The sequence below is a fragment of the Triticum aestivum genome, chromosome 2D (genome assembly GCF_018294505.1).
Source record: "Triticum aestivum cultivar Chinese Spring chromosome 2D, IWGSC CS RefSeq v2.1, whole genome shotgun sequence".
Lineage (NCBI taxonomy): Eukaryota > Viridiplantae > Streptophyta > Magnoliopsida > Poales > Poaceae > Triticum > Triticum aestivum.
Window position 1 is genome coordinate 651,769,455 of NC_057799.1, and position 15,216 is coordinate 651,784,670.

Sequence of the window (15,216 nt, forward strand, 5' to 3'; positions counted from 1 at the left end):
AGCGAGTATAGGGGGAAGCCTCGCGTTGGTGGAGCCCAGATGGGACGGCCACAACCTGTTTTTTTTATTTTGTTTCCTTTTCTCGTCTTTTTGCTTTATTTTTGTACTTTTCTTTATACTTGAAAATATTCTACGTGTATATACAATAAACGCCCTTTAAAAACACATTTGAAAATGTTCAACAAGTATTGGAAAAAATGTTGAACAAGTATTAGAAAAATGTTGAACAAGTATTTGAAAAATATTGAACTAGTATTTGAAAATTTTAAATAAGTATTAAAAAAGTTGAACAAATACTTGACAAGCGTTGAATACCAGACTAAGTATTAAAAATTGTTGAACGATTATTTCAAAAATGTTGAACCAGTATTGGAAAATATTGTATAAGTAATAAAAATGTTGAAAAGTATATGAATATGTTGAATAAGTATTAAAAAATATTGGATGAGTATTTTAAAAATATTGAACATGTATTTTAAAAATGTTGAACAAGTATTTAAGTAAAGTTGAATAAGCATTCGAACAATGTTGAACGTGTATACAAAAACCATTGATCACTTATTAAAAAAGTTTTGACATATACGCAAATCTGGAGTAAAAACAAGAACAAACAACAAAAAACAAAAGAAAAGCCAGAAATGGAGAAGAAAAAGAAAGACAAACAAAAAATGGACAAAAAAAAGAAAACTAAAGAAATGCAACAAAGAAGGAAAGAAAAGGAAAAACAAATGAAAAGAGAAGAAAAAACGGAGGAAAACAAAAACTGAAAATAAAAGAGAGAATAAACAGTGAAAAACGCGGCCTAGCACAGTGTTAAGAACAGTCGCACTACTTAGATATCACAAACACAAGCCTAGCACAGTGGCTAGCCACACTTGCTAGCACCCCTGTTTTCTCTTCTATTTTTTCGTTCATTAACTGCACATGAATGGGCCGACCCAATTAGGAGACACCTTCAGTGAGACATTCCCCTGAGTTCGCTTAAGGTGATAAATAGTCACTGCACCCATCTAAACGGCATCTCCTAGGTTGCTTAGGTCAAGCGTTCTCTATACGTGCCTAGCCCAGCGTGCAACACCACACATGAGTCTAAAAAAGGCAAACGAGAGCACAGCGATTTTCTTACTTTTTATTTTGTCTTTTTTGCGCCTTTTGTTTTATGTCTGATTCTTTTCTTTTTAATATCAAACATGTTCATGAATTGATTCTTTAAGAATTTGAAAAAATGTTCATGATTTTGACAAATATTGGTTACTTGGAAAAATGTTTGCTGATTTGAAAAGATGTTCGGAAGTTACAATTTTTATTTACAAATTAAATAAATATTTGTGAATCATAAATATATTCACAAATTTTAGAATATTCACGAAATTTCAGAAAATGTTCACAAACTACAAAAATATTCATGAATGAGAAAATTTTCAGGGATTTGAAAATCTTCAAGAATTTAAAAATAGTTCAATTATTTTCAACACCATTGATGGATTTGAATTTCTTTCATGAACTTAAAAGTTGTTCATGAATTTGAAAAATGTTTATAAATTTGAGAATATGTTTGCAAATTTTATTTTATTCCGCGAATTTGATACAAAAATCATGAATTAGTTTACAAATTAGAGAAGATATTGATGAATATAAATGGTGTGCCCGAATTGTTATGAACTCAGAAATTTTCATGAATTTAAAGATATTAAAGAGTTTAAAAAACCTTTGTGGGTTTTTTAAAAAGAAAAAAAGTCCAGAAAGTTGTTCAAAACTGGGTCAGAAGCTTCCTAAAATCAGCCCAAGTGAAGCGCTCGTTTGCCTCTAATGAGCCGACCCACTTATGGACACCAGTGGGGCGGTCGCCATGATACTTATGGTTCTCATTTCTGAAAGGTAGTTGCTTTTGTTTGAGGGATTTGCAAACACTTGTGTTCCTACCAAAAAAGTTTGGAGACGTTGGCTTGTGGGTTTTAGGCTTTGTAGCCAACAAGGCCACTACCCAACTCCTCTCCCACTCGGTCGTACCAGCCTACCATCTCAGCACACTAGAGCCTATACCACGTTTCCTCCGGTCTCAAAACCCCTACTGAGCCAGTGGCATGAAACTAGCCAACAAGTGGCAAGCTCAAGGAGCGCGGCCCACCTCTGTTTGACGAGGACTCGGCCGATTTATTCGTTTTGCAGATGAGATCGATGAGACTAAGGTTCAGTAATGAGAAGGAGCACCGCGTTGATTTGTTTGTTTCACTGAGGTGGTTGATGAGACTTGGTCATGCACGTACAGAGATGAAATGATTATTCACAAGAAACAAACGATATATCTTAATCAGAAGCGTCGGGGCAGGCAGGTGCGTAGTATTGAATACTGTTGGGACGGCCGGAGGAGCGACCCTTTCATTTGGCGCGTAGTTTCACTTGCAAGACAAATCGAGCAAATAAAACAACGTGCAAGTTGCGTGGCAGTTAGTTGCCGCCAAGTCTCGTCCTTACCTCCATCGGTTCAGACGCACCTAACGCTGCTCATTAATTACTAATACCTCGAGTAGAAAATTGTGGACAGGCGATAGGATCGAGTCGAGACAACCTAACACATGCCAGGAAACATGCAATATTGGTGATTCCTTTGTATGTTGTGACGGGCATATGTCGATCCTATCGCCTGGTGTACTACACGGCCACTTGTTGTGGACAGGCGATAGGATCGAGTCAATTACCTGTCGTACTACACGGCCACTTGCATCTACCAGTGCACTATGTATATCTTTTTGCTGTTATATTATGGACGGCAACGACGACAACAATGCCGAGACAACAACGTCTGGTGTCACGCACTTGCTTAGTTCTAAGCTAGAGTATCTTTTTTTTTTTAAGATCCAGCGCTGCGGCATTCATATATTAAGCACGAAGCAACGGAAATAGTAAATACATGGTGAGGATCCTAGGATCGAGTAGCCCAAAGGAAACTAAAAATCACATTAACCAATTCCTGTCGGAGCACGATGGCTTGCCGCCACGATGTCGCTTGCTAGCGCCTGCTTCGCTCGGAAGGTGCAGCTGTTCCGTTCTAGCCATATCTCCCAGAGCACCAAGATAATGACAGACTTGGTACCTCTTCAATGATCTGGTACCAAGGGTGGGCTGTAAAACGCTGGTTTATCATTTCCTATTATACCAAGTCTTGGTACCTCTTTTCTAACTGTGTGTTTTGTCATTTCTTTTTTTTCCGAAACGGAGTGTTTTGTCATTTCTGGCCATATTATGGATGCAGTTTTTCTTTCTTTCTAAAAGATGTATGCCGATGCATGACCAGTTGTTGTGCTTTGCTATTATAGGCAACTAACACACAAGTTTGTCTAAGTTGTACGTATGTCCGAATTGCTCTGCATAAAGTAAAAGGACTTCATACATGATACCAAGTCATGATACCCTGGCCGTTTTTTGGATTATGCTGTAACCAACTACAACCGATCTTAAATCAGCCGGTGTCCGGGTGTTCTTGTCCTACTGTCAGCAACTTCATAAAGCACATCTCAACTTGTACCCCTCGGAGATGTAACCGCCATGTGGTCAAATTATAAGACAATTGGATGGTTGGTGTCAATCAAGAAACTGGACCACTTAGAGTGACATATATATGTCACATATTTTCATTTGATAGACACTACTCTCGTGAAATGCACATAAATACTCGATCCATACATGGTCGTTGTGAAGTCTATAACCTTTCAGCCATTGGTGATGAGGGACACTTCAGCACTCTAAATGTAAAAAATATAATCTATATTAGAAAGTATTTTGGTCTTTGGAGCGTGGGGAATAGGGAGTCAAGAACAGACAGGGGAGTAAACCAGACGATGATGTTATCTTTTTTGTTTGCTCTTCTATCAATTGTCCAAACAGTAATTTGTTTACACACCGTATGTTATTTTTTCGAGAGAAGCCATTAGTGAAATCTACGGCCCCCGGGTCTATTTTCTATCATATTGTTTTCAGATATGTTATTTCAAAAACTAAAAAATATCTTGCTGCATTTTTCCTTTATTTATTTTATTTTGTGTTTTTGCAAGATCTATTTATTCAATCTCATCCAATTTAATTTATCTTTTTACCGTGGAGGGATTGACAACCCCTCTTATGCGTTGGGTTGAAAGTATTTGTTCTTTGTGTGTAGGTACCGTTTACATAGTGTTGCTGGGTTCTCCTACTGGATTGATAACCTTGGTTTCATAACTGAGGAAAATACTTACCATTGCTGTGCTGCATCACACTTTCCTCTTTAAGGGAAAAACCAACGCAGATACAAGAAATAAAGCTCCACACACTCAATTATCATATAGTCTTCTATGATTTCTAGTACCCAGAGTATATTTTTAGAACAAACAGCACCCATCAAACACAGAGGAAGATAGGGGCTTAATGTCACCTCCCAACTTACTTATCATAGAGATAATTGTCAACCATAATAATTCATTATCAAATATATTTGACTAGATATATGTGTTTGGATCTTTCTCCACCACAAGATGCTTGCCATGTGAATAATAATTGAGGTTGGAATAAGAAGTTGACTCGACATGAAAAGTAAATAGATATGCCCTTCACAGAGGGAAGCATGAATTTGCTAATGTGCTAGAGCTCATAGCTTAAAAACAAGATAATTTTATTTGAGAGGTGTATTTTTCTTGTCAATGGTTTAACGATAAAGTTTTCATTATCTTCCATGCTAAACACATTAATGGCGGTTCCCACAATGAAAAAGGTTTTACTCCCCCACAACCATACAAACACAAGCCATGGCCAATCAATCAACTTTCTAGGGGGTGTTTATTTATTTATTTATTTATTTTGTTAAGTAGGACTAGGCATCCCTCTTACCAGCCTCCACTACCGCAGGAATGCCTAGAAGTGGCGGGTGGGAAAAGGCCAGTAGTGGCGGGCAAACCTCTCAGGGGTGCCCATCACTGACCTTCCGCCACTTCTAATACGCCATCAGTGGCGGGCGCCAGCCCGCCAGTGGTCGCCCATAAGCACTGGCGGGTGGTTGATCAAGCCCGCCACTGTATTGTTTTATTAGTTGTGGCGGGCTTTATGTAGCACCCGCCACAACTTCTTTTCCAGCTGCCACGACACAAACGGGATAATTAGCAAATACAAATTACCCTGAAAATTGACAGTACATAGCAGGCAATACACATTACGTAAGCGATCATGCACATTACATTCAATACAAATAGATGTGCAAATTAGAGTACAACAACTCACGTGACATCATTAGTACATATAGCCTTCTCATCGAAGCATTCAACATGTTACATACATACAAGACCTCATGATCACAACAACATCATAATGACAATGAACTGGATAAAGATAATCATATTCTTTACTCGTCCACTTGTCCACACGGTCTTGCATACTTCATAGTTGATTTTATCTTTGCCGACGTAGTTGCGATCCTCAGCTTCTTTTTCAGTGATATATCCTTTATAGTAGTTGTTCGGGTAACTATCCACTTGTTCCTTGCATATATCTCCCATGAATCATAAACTCCTGTATTCCTCCCGGTGCACACCACATACCAGTTCCAATTAATCTAAGAAGATAAATAAATAAGCTAACAAGTGACCATGTTGCAGTTCACTAGTAGTTCGAAATCAAAAGTTTAGCTCCATCATAGCAACTTAGAAATTAAGTTCACACAGATCGATCATATAGATCACATGAAGGCAGTGCAGTAGTTCTTCACAAGTACAACTCCATCATGAGCTATCCTCACGTTCCATCATCTTCGTGATCTCGGCTTGGGCGGTCCTCGCAGCTTCGACGGATACTCGCGTCTTGCCGGCTGCTCGTGCACTCTCAACAGCTGCTTTAGCGCTCTTAGCGGCTGTTCTCGTGCTCTCTGAATATGCCTAAGCGCTCTTGGAATATGCCTGAATGCTCCCGGTGGCTGCTCGAGCACTCTCGACATAGGCGAGCATGATCTCCGTGTACCGAGCCACCCTCGTGACGATGTCTACGGCAGTAGGAATTCCGTCTACAGGTGTAGGATTCCTTACGAGGCGTCTTGGCTTCTCCATCTAAATCACATTAACCAAGTTTACATTTAGATAAAATATTTAAATGTCTTCGTAAGTAGCTCATCCAACAAAAAGTAAATAAATTTATGGAAAAAAATTGGCATGACCTTGACAGAAATTGGACATATTGAGTGCCAGAAATTAAGAGAAATGGAACTTAATCTGTGCTTCACGATAACATTGGCACTCATTATGAATACCTGCATCATGAAAAAAATATTGTACTATATGTTCATGATACGTCTCCAACGTATCTATAATTTTTTATTGTTCCATGCTGTTATATTATCAATCTTGGATGTTTTATAATCATTATATCTCATTTTTTGGTACTAACCTATTGACATAGTACCAAGTGCCAGTTGCTGTTTTTTCCATGTTTTTTACATCACAGAAAATCAATACCAGACGGAGTCCAAATGCCACGAAACTCCACGATGATTTTTTATGGGCCAGAAGGAAGAAGTTGGAACCTGGTTGCACCTGGGGGGAGTCCCGAGGAGGGGACAACCCACCAGGGCATGCCAGGAGGCCTAGGCGCGCCCTGGTGGGTTGTGCCCACCTCGGGTGCCCCCCGGACCGCCTCTTTGCTCTATAAATACTCCAAAAATACCAGAACCCTAGGGGAGTCGACAAAATATTCATCCAGCCGCCGCAGAGGCCAGAACCACCAGATCCAATCTAGACACCATCTCGGATGGGGTTCACCACCTCCTTTGGTGCCTCTCCGATGATACGTGAGTAGTTCTTTGTAGACCTTCAGGTCCGTAGTTAGTAGCTAGATGGCTTTCTCTCTCTCGCTCAATTCTCAATACAATGATCTCTTGGAGATCCATATGATGTAACTATTTTTGCGGTGTGTTTGTTGGGTTCTAATGAACTTTGAGTTTATGATCAGTCATATCTTTTTATATCCATGAAAGTTATTTGAGTTTCTTTGATCTCTTATATGCATGATTGCTTATAGCCTCGTATTTCTACTCCGACATTTGGGTTTTGTTTGGCCAAATTGATCTATTTATCTTGCGATGGGAAGAGGTGCCCGGTAGTGGGTTCGATGTTACGATGCTTGATCCCAGTGACAGAAAGGGAACCGACACATATGTATCGTTGCTACTAAGGATAAAAAGATGGGATCTATATCTAACGCAAATGATATACGGATCTTGTCTACATCATGTCATCGTTCATATTGCATTACTCCGTTTTTCCATGAACTTAATACACTAGATGCATGCTGGATAGCAGTCGATGTGTGGAGTAATAGTAGTAGATGCAGGCAGGAGTCGGTCTACTAATCTTGGACATGATGCCTATGTAATGATCATTGCGTGGATATCGTCAGAATTATGTGAGGTTCTATCAATTGCCCAATAGTAATTTGTTTACCCACCATTTGCTATCTTTCTCGAGAGAAGCCACTAGTGAAACCTACGGCCCCGGGTCTTATTTCTCATATATTTGCCTTTGCGATCTACTTTTCTCTTGCGTTTATTTTTAGATCTATTAAACCAAAAATACAAAAATACCTTGCTGCCTTTTATTTCTATTTATTTTATTTGCGATCTATCTATCAATCTACTACAAAATTATCTCACGTCCGTTTGCCTATCTTGAGGCGCCGTACCCCGAAAGGGATTGACAACCCCTTTAACACGTCGGGTTGCGAGGATTTGTTATCTGTGTGCAGGGGCTATTTACGTTGTGTTGCTTGGTTCTCCTACTGGTTCGATAACCTTGGTCTCATCTGAGGGAAATACCTACCGCCGCTGTGCTGCATCATCCCTTCCTCTTTGGGGAAATACCAACATAGCTTCAAGAGACATCAAAAGGGATTTCTGGCGCCGTTGCTGGGGAGGATCTTCAACATATACCAGGTTCCTAATCACAAATCTCATCTCCTCACAATTTACATTATTTGCCATTTGCCTCTCGTTTTTCTCTCCCCCACTTCACAAAATTTGCCGTTTTATTCGCCTTTCTTTTTCCGTTCGCCGTTTTCTTGCCGTATATGTTTTTGAGTGCAATCTTGTTGTGCGGTCATCATGACTCAAGAGAACACCAAGTTATGTGATTTCTCAAATACCAACAACAATGATTTTATTGGCACTCCACTTGCTCCTCCCGCCACTAGTGCGGAGACTTGTGATATTAATACTACTTTGCTGAATCTTGTTATGAAAGACCAATTTTCCGGTACTCCTAATGAGGATGCCGCGTCCCATCTTAATACCTTCGTGGAATTATGCGATATGCAAAAGAAAAAAGATGTGGATAGTGATGTGGTCAGGATGAAATTATTTCCGCTCCCTTTGCGTGATTCTACAAAAATTTGGTTCTCTTCTTTGCCTCGCAATAGTATTGATTCTTGGAATAAGTGCAAAGATGCTTTTATCACTAAGTATTTTCCTCCCGCAAAAATTATTTCCCTTAGAACCCAGATCATGAATTTCAAGCAACTTGAACATGAGCATGTTGCACAATCTTGGGAAAGGATGAAAATGATGCTAAGGAATTGCCCAACTCATGGGTTAAATCTTTGGATGATCATACAATTTTTTTACGCGGGGTTGTATTTTGTTTCTCGTAATCTTTTAGATTCCGCCACGGGTGGTACTTTTATGGAAATTACTTTGGGTGAAGCCACCAAATTTCTTGATAATATCATGGCAAATTATTTACAATGGCAAACCTAAAGGGCTCCTACTAGTAAAAAGGTTAATTAAGTTGAAGAAATTTCTTCTTTGAGTGAAAAAGTTGATGCTCTTATGAAATTGGTTGCTAGTAAAAGTGCTCCTATTGATTTTAATGATATGCCATTGTCTACTTTGATTGAGCAAAATAGTGATGCCATAGATGTGAATTTTATTTCTCGCAATAATTTCAACAACAATGCTTATAGAGGTAATTTTAATCCTAGGCCTTTTCCTAGTAATTCCTCTAATAATTATGGTAATTCCTATGGAAATCAATCTTATAATAATAATAGGAACACCTCTGATTTTGAGAATAATATTAAAGAATTTATCAACACACAAAAAGTTTTCAACACTTCCATAGAAGAAAAGTTGAGTAAGATTGATGATTTGTCTAGAAGTGTTGATAGAATTGCTCATGATGTGGAAAATCTCAAGATGAAAATTTTTGTACCTAAAGTAGATGAATCAATTAAAGCTCTTTATGTTTCTATGGATGAAAGTAAGAAAAGAACCGCTATGCTTAGAGCTAAAAGAGAATTTTTAGAAAAACCGTTTTCTAGTGATTTCTTTCGCAAAAGTGATGAAGATCTTAAAATGATTGGTGTTTCTTCTATCGATTCCTTGTTTAGTAAAGTTAAGATTGATGAAAAAAGGACTGGAGAAGAATCAACTTTAGGTAGAAGGCGTCCCAATATTTCGGAGGGTGAAAATCTTGTTGAAAAATTTGATGAAAGTGGGTTTGGAGAGGTCAAAACTTTAACTAGTGATGTGCCCACTCTTTTGGATTACAAAGACTTTAATTATGATAGTTGCTCTTTGATTGATTGTATTTCTTTGTTGCAATCCATGATAAATTCACCCCATGCCTATGAACAAAATAAAGCTTTTATTAAACATATTATTGATGCTATGATGAAAGCTCTTGAAGAAAATTGGAATTAGAAGTTTCAATTCCTAGAAAATTGCATGATGAATGGTAACCTACTATAAAAGTCAAGATTAAAAATTATGGGTGTTTTTCTTTGTGTGACTTGGGTGCTAGTGTTTCTACAATTCCGAAATCTTTATATGATGTGCTTGGTCTTACCGATCTTGAAGAATGCTCTTTAAATTTACACTTGGCGGATTCTACTATTAAAAAGCCTATGGGAAGAATTAATGATGTTCTTATTCTTGTAAATAGGTATTATGTGCCCATAGATTTTATTGTTCTTGATATTGATGGCAATCCGTCTTGTCCAATTATTCTTGGTAGACCGTTTTTACGCACTATCGGTGCCATGATTGATATGAAAGAAGGCAATATTAAGTTCCAATTTCCTTTGAGGAAGGGTATGAAACACTTTCCTAGAACTAGAATTAAGCCACCATATGAATCAATCATGAGGGCATCTTATGGATCTCGAACCAAAGATGACAAAACTTAGATCCTTGCTTTATGCCTAGCTAAGGCGTAAAACTATAGCGCTCGTTGGGAGGCAACCCAATGAATAAAATTTATTTTTGATTTTTTCTTTCTGTCCTTGAGTGTTACCACAATTATGCTACTGTTATGATTGTGTTTTTTGTGTTTTAATTAGTGTTTGTGCCAAGTAGAACCGATAGGATCTTCTTGGGTGATAGTTGTTTGATCTTGCTGAAAAAGACAGAAACTTTGCGCTCACAAAAACAATTCTCATTTTTTACCAGAAAGTGATTTTTCCCTGATTCTTTTTGCAGAAGATTAATATACAAATTATCGAGGTCGTCCTATTTTACCAGGATTTTTGGAGTTCTAGAAGTTTACGTTTAAGTTAGATTACTACAGACTGTTCTGTTTTGACAGATTCTGTTTTCTTTGTGTTTTGTGCTTATTTTGATGGCTCTATGGTTTTCTTTGATGAGTTTTTGCCATAGAAAAGTTGAAATACAGTAGATATAATACAAAAATAAAATAAGAATTGGTTTTACACAGCACTTATAGTAGTGGTTTGCTTTCTTTCACTAACGAATCTCACGGGAGTTTTGTTGAGTTTTGTGCGATTGAAGTTTTCAAGTTTTGGGTTATCTTACGATGGATGAAAGAAGGATAGAAGAGCCTAAGCTTGGGGATGCCCCAGCATCCCAAGCTATTATCCAAGAATGAATAACCAACTAAGCTTGGGGATGCCCCCGAGTGGCATCCCCTCTTTCTTCTAACGACCATCGGTATTTTACTCGAGACTATATTTTTATTCGTCACATGATATGTGTTTTGCTTGGAGCGTCTTGTATGATATGTGTCTTTGCTTATTTTATTTTGTGTTTTAAGTCATCAATCCTTGCTGCACACACCTATTTTAGAGAGCCAAAATTATGTCATGACTTGTTAGAATTGCTCTCTGTGCTTCACTTAAATCTTTTATGAGCTAGGACTTGCTCTAGTGCTTCACTTATATCTTTTTGAGCACGGTGTGCTTAGTATTTTTAAAGAAATGCTCTCTTGCTTCACTTAGATTTATTTGAGAGTTAGTAAAATTTAGAAGAAATTCTCTCTTGCTTCACTTAAATTATTTTGAGAGAATGAAGAAAAATTATGCTCTTGATCTTCACTTATATTTGTTTGAGCTTATGGAAAGAAACACATGAAAATTAGTCCCAAAGTGATAGATATCCAAGAAGGATAAAGAAAAGAAAATAAAAAATGTCATGAAGAACATTGGACAAAATAAACTTGATTCTTAGTAATAGTTTTGAGATATGATGATGTGATATGTGAGTTATGTTGATGAGTAATTGTGCTCTAGTAAGAATATTGGTGTTAAGGTTTGTGATTCCCTATGCATGCACGAAAGTCAATAATCATCCAATGAAAATTATATCCTACTTGTGGTGCATTATTCGGTGTTAGTTATGCTTAATGCTTGCTTATGAGATTATTCGTTTCTTGGTTGGTCGCTTCTCATTCTTTTTGCTAGCCTTCATTTTGCACTAAGTATGACCTCTACTTGTGCATCCAAAATCCTTTAAACCAGTTTTGCCACATTAGTCCACTATATCTACCTATATGCGGTATTCTTTTGCCGTTCTAAGCAAATTTGCATGTGCCATCTATAATTTTTTAAAAATCACTTCTCTTTTGTGTGTTTGTTTCGCTCGCGGAGCGGTGACGGGTGGCTAATATTTTCCATGCTAGATGTGTTATTCTCAAGATGAGTGTTTATTCACTTGTCATTGCACGAGAGTAAGGCAAAGGACTTAGGAATGCCTAGTCCCGAAATGCAAAAATGAATTTACTTTATGTTGTCAAATAATAAATTCCTTGGAAAATGTTGGTATGGAGGGCACCCGTGGATACAGTTAGCCATGGAAAGTGAAAGTATGGTGGAAAAAGGAATAAACTTTATTTTCTGTTTGGGAACCGCCTATGGCATATCTAGCATGGAAAGTGTTCAGAACTCTAAGTCGTTTTCGTTGGTGGGATGGATACACCTCCCAAAATGTTTTTATCTCTAAGTTTTCTCTTTGAGCTCTGGCACCTCTACAAATCCCTACTTCCCTCTGCGAAGGGCCTTTCTTTTACTTTATGCAAATTTTATTTTTTGAGTCTCCATCTTCTCTCATAAAAGCACCAACTAGGAGGCAATATGATCGTACTTAAGTATTGGGTGTAGCTAATATTCAAGTGTGTTTAATGAATGGATCAATGTTTGAGCATGATGGGCTAGGGATAACTTATTTTAGCGTTGATATTTTGAAAGACATGGTTGCTTGTTGATATGCTTGAGTATCTAAATTATTATGTCAAAACTAGACTATTGCTTTGAATCACATAAAAGTCCAAATGTCCATGCTATAAAGAAAACAATATGATATGACATGATAAACAACACTCCACATCAAAAATTATGTTTTTATCACTTACCTACTTGAGGACGAGCAGGAGTTAAGCTTGGGGATGTTGATACGTCTCCAACGTATCTATAATTTTTGAATGTTCCATGCTGTTATGTTATCAATCTTGGATGTTTTATAATCATTTCATATCATTTTTTGGTACTCACGTATTGACATAGTACCAAGTGCCAGTTGTTGTTTTTCCATGTTTTTTACATCGCAGAAAATCAATACCAGACGGAGTCCAAATGCCACGAAACTCCACGATGATTTTTTATGGGACAGAAGGAAGAAGTTGGGCCTTGGTTGCACCTGGGGGGAGTCCCGAGGAGGGGACAACCCACTAGGGCGCGCCAGGAGGCCCAGGTGCGCCCTGGTGGGTTGTGCCCACCTCGGGTCCCCCCCAGACAACCTCTTTGCTCTATAAATACTCCAAAAATACCAGAACCCTAGGGGAGTCGACGGAATATTCATCCAGCCGCCGCAGAGTCCAGAACCACCAGATCCAATCTAGACACCATCTCGGATGGGGTTCACCACCTCCATTGGTGCCTCTCCAATGATGCGTGAGTAGTTCTTTGTAGACCTTCGGGTCCGTAGTTAGTATCTAGATGGCTTTCTCCCTCTCGCTGAATTCTCAATACAATGGTGTCTTGGAGATCCATATGATGTAACTCTTTTTGCGGCGTGTTTGTTGGGATCTGATGAACTTTGAGTTTATGACCAGTCATATCTTTTTATATCCATGAAAGTTATTTGAGTTTCTTTGATCTCTTATATGCATGACTGCTTATAGCCTCGTATTTGTTCTCCGATATTTGGGTTTTGTTTGGCCAACTTGATCTATTTATCTTGCAATGGGAAGAGGTGCCCGGTAGTGGGTTCGATCTTACGGTGCTTGATCCCAGTGACAGAAAGGGAACTGACATGTATGTATCGCTGCTACTAAGGATAAAAAGATGGGATCTATATCTAACGCAATAGATAAACGGATCTTGTCTACATCATGTCATCGTTCTTATTGCATTACTCCGTTTTTCCATGAACTTAATACACTAGATGCATACTGGATTGCGGTCGATGTGTGGAGTAATAGTAGTAGATGCATGCAGGAGTCGGTCCACTAATCTTGGACGTGATGCCTATGAAATGATCATTGCCTGGATATCTTCATAATTATTTGAGGTTCTATGAATTGCCCAACAGTAATTTGTTTACCCACCATTTGCTATCTTTCTCGACAGAAGCCACTAGTGAAACCTACGGCCCCCGGGTCTTATTTCTCATATATTTGCCTTTGCGATCTACTTTTCTCTTGCATTTATTTTTAGATCTATTAAACCAAAAATACAAAAATACCTTGCTGCGTTTTATCTCTATTTATTTTATTTGTGATCTATCTATCAATCTACTACAAAATTATCTCACGTCCGTTTGCCTATCTTGAGGCGCCGTACCCCGAAAGGGATTGACAACCCCTTTAACACGTCGGGTTGCGGGTATGTTATCTTTGTGCAGGGGCTGTTTACCTACCGCCGCTGTGCTGCATCATCCCTTCCTCTTTGGGGCAATACCGACGTAGCTTCAAGCGACATCAGTTCACCATATGTAGTACATAGCCCTCTAGCACACTCATTCAAATTTAAGATGTTGTCTACTTATGAAGATTCAATGGTACATCATATGACAAAATTTAACTACACTAACAAAATATTGCATATTTACAAGTACAACAATGAGAACAACTAAAATCTCAATTTAAGACATCTACTTACGAAGGTTCATTTTTACATCATATAACAAATTTTAACTACACTAACAAAACGTTGCAGATCTAGAAATACAATAATGAGAACAACTGAAATCACCATTAACTGAGAAAAGGGAGGTGTGCTTACCGGGCGAAGTCGGACATTGGGCAGCAAGAAGCCGAGGTCGATGGCGAAGGCGTCGACGGACGGCGAGTTCGACAGACACGAGGACGACGTTGGATGCGGAGGAAGGCACGGGCGACAGTCACGGGGAAGTAGTTGGAGGTAGCGTTGCAAGGTGACGCCGACGAGCTTCGAGGTGGGGATGGCCGGCACGGGCGACGGGGAAGATTTGGTCCTCAACGTTGTTCGAGGCGGTGGACAACGACCTCACCGGTGGCGACGGACAACACAACGATGCTGTCGACGACAAGACAGATGGGAGAATGAGATGTTTGTGTTTGGAATTAGATCCGATAGGTGGATGTGGTCGATAAGGTCATGTGTAGCACTGATAGGCGTTGAGGAGAGCCTGTCACTACTATATATGCGTGGTAGGTGGCAGCGTGATCAAATATAGTTGTGGTTTGTGCATGATAGCACCCGCCACTGCACACTCTAAAAACATTTGAAATAGTTTGGTGCATGGGTACCCAAATATAGTTGTGGCGGTTGCTTACAGTTGCTCGCCACTACTGTAGGACAGACCAGTGGCGGGCTGGAACTTTTGCTCGCCACAGCTGCTTTTCGGCCATGAAGAAATTAGAAATTGTATAGCTATGGCGGGCCATCTGGTGTGTCGGGGACTATTAGACGCATAGGAGTGGCGAGCGCTTTTTATCACCC